The following is a 4,810-nucleotide window of genomic DNA, read 5'->3' as shown; positions in this document are numbered from 1 at the left end:
AAATTGAGTAAGCCATTCACTGTCGTGTAGGCAGATTTGAAACCACAGTAAAAAGAAAAATCAGTTTTTGAGGTAAAATAATGATATGTATTTGTCAAACATCTACTATGAGTCTAAGATGTTAGGAGCCTTCGCACATGGTCCAGTCCAAGCTATTTGGATTTTTAAATTTAGAGGCTTGCTGTGATGCCACCATTAGGACAATTGTCTTGTGTTTCGTGTTGAGGACAACTGACATTTTGATCTGTCATCATCATCATCATCATCATCACCCTTGCTGGGTCTCGAACTCACAATCTCTGACACCAAGAACCAGCTCCTAACTCACTGAGCTAATTGGCTGGTAGTGAGACCTGCTGTGTAGCTTCATTTATCGACTCAGGGAGTCAGTGCCCAGGCAGCTGTTGTCAAGGCAGATTTCAAAAAGTCAGAAATTCTATTATCTAAACAAAAATCTGTTAATACATAAATTGCATTTAGACAGCAAAACAGCTTAAGGACATGTGACATTTTGATCTGTCATCATCATCATCACCCTTGCTGGGTCTCGAACTCACAATCTCTGACACCAAGAACCAGCTCCTAACTCACTGAGCTAATTGGCTGGTAGGGAGACCTGCTGTGTAGCTTCATTTATCCACTCAGGGAGTCAGTGCCCAGGCAGCTGTTGTCAAGGCAGATTTCAAAAAGTCAGAAATTCTATTATCTAAACAAAAATCTGTTAATACATAAATTGCATTTAGACAGCAAAACAGCTTGAGGACATCTGACATTTTGATCTGTCATCATCATCATCATCACCCTTGCTGGGTCTCGAACTCACAACCTCTGACACCAAGAGCCAGCTCCTAACTTGCTGAGCTAATTGGCTGGTAGTGAGACCTGCTGTGTAGCTTCATTTATCCACTCAGGTGAGTCAGTGCCCGGGCAGCTGTTGTGATGAAATGGTCAAAATTTCAGAAATTCAGTCATCTAAACAAAAATCTGATAATATAAAAATTGCATCTTGACAGCATGGAAATGTTGGTGATTTGTTTTTAATGATAAGTGTTTTGCTTCATAAGAGAAAATATGATGTTTATAAATTCCACTCTCACATTGACTGCAGTTGTTCCCATGAGAGCAGAATTCAAAATGTTCTAGAAAATTTAGTTTTTGAGACAAAATTCTGATATTTGCCAAACTTCATCAACCATGACTCCAGAATATTGTCATTTTTTTTCAGGAAGATTGAAAATGTATTTATCAAGAATTTGATGGTATATGTTTACAGTAGTGTTTAGAGTCAAACGTTTTCATGCACTGTTGGCTCAATTTTTGCTTAATCAAAAATCCAAGAAACAAGTTTTGTGGAGGACAGTCTGGAGATGCTCTGTAGCAAGTTTGGTGTCAATTGAGCAAAAATTGTGGGAGGAGATACATTTTAAAAGTTTTACAGTTATTGAAAAAAACAGAGTGATGGACTTCATAATTTGTAATGAGTTTAAGTGGACAAACGTTTCAGCAGTGTCCTTGGAGTTGAGTGAATCTGGCATGGGGTTGGATGTTTCTGTGAAGTTTGGTGAGTTTTCACCCATGGGAAGTATGACTTCCTTGGAAGAAGAAGAAAGAAGAAGATTATAGCTGCTGCGCAGCAATGGGTCGGGTCCGGGCTAATTTTGGCAAATTCTGAGCAACAAACAGTAGAACAGGAAGACAGGACGGTTGACCTTATAATGTTCAACTTGCATCAGTTAAGGATTGAACCCACAACCTCTGGAACCAAAGACCGTTGTCTATCACACTGAGCTAATTGACAAGCGGCAGTTCAACAGTGGCTTCACAAATTGAGTAAGCCATTCACTGTCGTGTAGGCAGATTTGACACCACAGTAAAAAGAAAAATCAGTTTTTGAGGTAAAATAATGATATGTATTAGTCAAACATCTACAATTATTGGTGATTTTAATATTCACATTGATGATCTGTCATCTTCTACTGCTGCTGAGTATTTAAATATCACTGAGTCTTTTAACCTCGTGCAACATGTCTCTGGTCCCACACACAGTAAGGGACACACACTGGACCTTATATTTTCACATGGATTGACCATTGAAAATCTACATGTAGAGGATCTTCTTGTCAGTGACCACAGCTGTGTCTCCTTTGATATGGAATATGTTGAGAAGCATATTTCAAGTAGGGTTCAAGGAAAGAAACGTTTTATAAATCAGTCTGTTGTTGAGAGTTTTATTTCCTTGTTTGATGCTGAGTCTGCTTCAAACGTTGATGATGATGGTGATGATGATGATGATGATGATGATGATGATGATGATGATGATGATGATGATGATGATGTTGATGTAAATTCACTAGTACAGTGTTTTAATCTTCGATGCAAGTCTATTATTGATAAAGTAGCACCAATCAAATCAAGATCTACCTCCCTAAGGAAGCCCTGCCCCTGGATAAATGAAGAGATTTTATAGGAAAAGCTGCCGCAAGGCAGAGCGGCTGTGGAAAGCATCGAAGCTTGAGATTCACAGGCTACACCTCAAGGATCTGAGATTAGCATTAAACAATGCACTAAAGACAGCAAGAACTGCTTATTTCGCCCAACTTATCTCTATTAATAAGAGAAATCCCAAGTTTCTGTTTGAGACCATTAGCTCTATTACATCCCCTACTGTCCCCACTGCCCCGGTCTCCTCTATGACGGATTGTAATGCTTTTGCCAGTTTTATGGTAAACAAAATCAATGACATCAGGGCCAATTTTTCTTTTACTGTTCCAAATCCTTGCACTATTCAGCCTCCCCGGTGTAACTGGTCCCTGTTTTCTTTGGTCTCACTGCCAGACATCAGTGCGATCCTTGCCACCATGGCTCCGTCCTCTAGCCCTCTGGACATACTCCCGACATCACTGTTCCTTAAAACTTTTGGCTCCACTGGCCCCTGCATTGTAGAGATCATAAATCAATCTCTCCAAACTGGTGTTGTTCCAGATTCCTTTAAACAAGCAGCAGTGGAACCCAAATTAAAGAAACCAAACCTGGATCCTGCTGATTTGAAAAATTATAGGCCCATTTCAAAGCTCCCTTTTCTGGCCAAAATTATGGAAAAGGTAGTAGCTGAACAATTAATTGCCTTCATTGATGCAAACTCTATCTTTGACACCTTCCAATCAGGTTTCAGAAAAAAACACTCCACCGAGACAGCCTTAATCAGAGTTTCAAGTGATGTCCTGATGGCAGCAGACTCTGGTCAATATACACTCCTGGTATTGTTAGATCTTACCGCTGCATTTGACACGGTGGACCATAAAGTCTTATTAAACAGACTCAGAGACACTTTTGGGATTACAGGTACTGTTTTAAATTGGTTCAGGTCATATCTGACTGACAGGAGTTTTTTGGTCCATGTCAACCAGTTATCATCTGACCTGACAGGGCTAGCCTGTGGGGTCCCACAGGGATCAGTACTTGGCCCTTTTCTCTTCTTGCTTTATATGACCCCTCTTGGACAGATTATCAGTGAGTTCAGTGATGTCTCTTATCATCTATATGCTGATGATGTGCAGCTCTACTGCTCCTTCAAGCAGAATGAGCTACACAAACAAGACAATTTAACTGCCTGTTTGACGGGCATCAAAAAATGGCTAAATGACAATCTTCTTCAACTAAATTCTGCTAAAACTGAAACACTGATTATTGCCCCAGATAGTGCCATCCCCCCCCATAAAGCAGCACCTAGGTCAGTTAGGTCTTTCTGTCCAACCAAGTATACGCAACCTAGGCGTTGTTTTTGACAAGGACATGTCCCTGGACCACCACTGTAAACAGTTGGTGAAAAATTGTTTCTATCACCTGCGTAATATAGCGAAACTGAGGTCCATGATTTCAAGACCTGAAATGGAGATGATAATTCATGCTTTTATTTCATCTCGCATTGACTACTGTAATGCTCTTTTTATGTGTTTTAACAAAAAGGCTGTAAATCGCCTTCAAACCGTGCAGAACGCAGCTGCAAGGTTCATAACTGGATCTAAGAAAAGGGATCACATCACCCCAATCTTATATTCCTTACATTGGTTACCAGTTAATTTTAGGATTCATTTTAAGATTTTAGTACTTGTTTTTAGAGCCCTCCATGAACAAGCTCCCTCGTACATCACTGAGCTACTGAGACCCTATTCCCCCTTACATTCACTAAGGTCATCAGACCAGAAACTCTTGATGGTCCCCCGCACCCGTTTTAAAACACGAGGTGACTGCTCTTTCCAGGCCTGTGCCCCTCGCCTCTGGAATGCTCTACCATCGACCTTGCGCAGTATAGAGTCCACTGAAGGTTTTAACTCATTGAGTGCCAACCACGTAATTTCTCGTTTTTCGTTCCCATGCGTTGAGTGCCAAAAACGAAATTTTTCGGTTTTTGCTTTTTTTTTAAATTATGAAAATAGACACTTTAATACACATTATATGTAAATTTGGGGACTCTACGACGAGGAGAACTGAAATAGATGACGATCAAAGTCACATGACAGCTCATGATCTGGAAGTTTTTATCATAACTCGGCTTCTGCAAACGGAGTTCTGCATGCAGATGCAGCGCAGATGCAGCAGCTGCTCCGCTCTCACCCGCGAGGCTGCAGCTGCTCGGAGCTGAACCAGGAAGCTCTCAGCCGACTGTCCCGCCCGGTCTTCATCTGGAGCAACACCGTGTCCTCCCCAAAGTCCTCCCGCGGTAAAATCTGATGGTCTCTGGGCCAAAGCAGACCGCCGTCACCGACCCGAACCACAGAAGGACCGCGACCACCGGCGGGACCGGGTGTTC

This window comes from Trachurus trachurus, assembly GCF_905171665.1.
Source record: "Trachurus trachurus genome assembly, chromosome: 14".
NCBI classification, from domain to species: Eukaryota; Metazoa; Chordata; class Actinopteri; order Carangiformes; family Carangidae; genus Trachurus; species Trachurus trachurus.
This window is presented reverse-complemented; position numbering follows the sequence as displayed.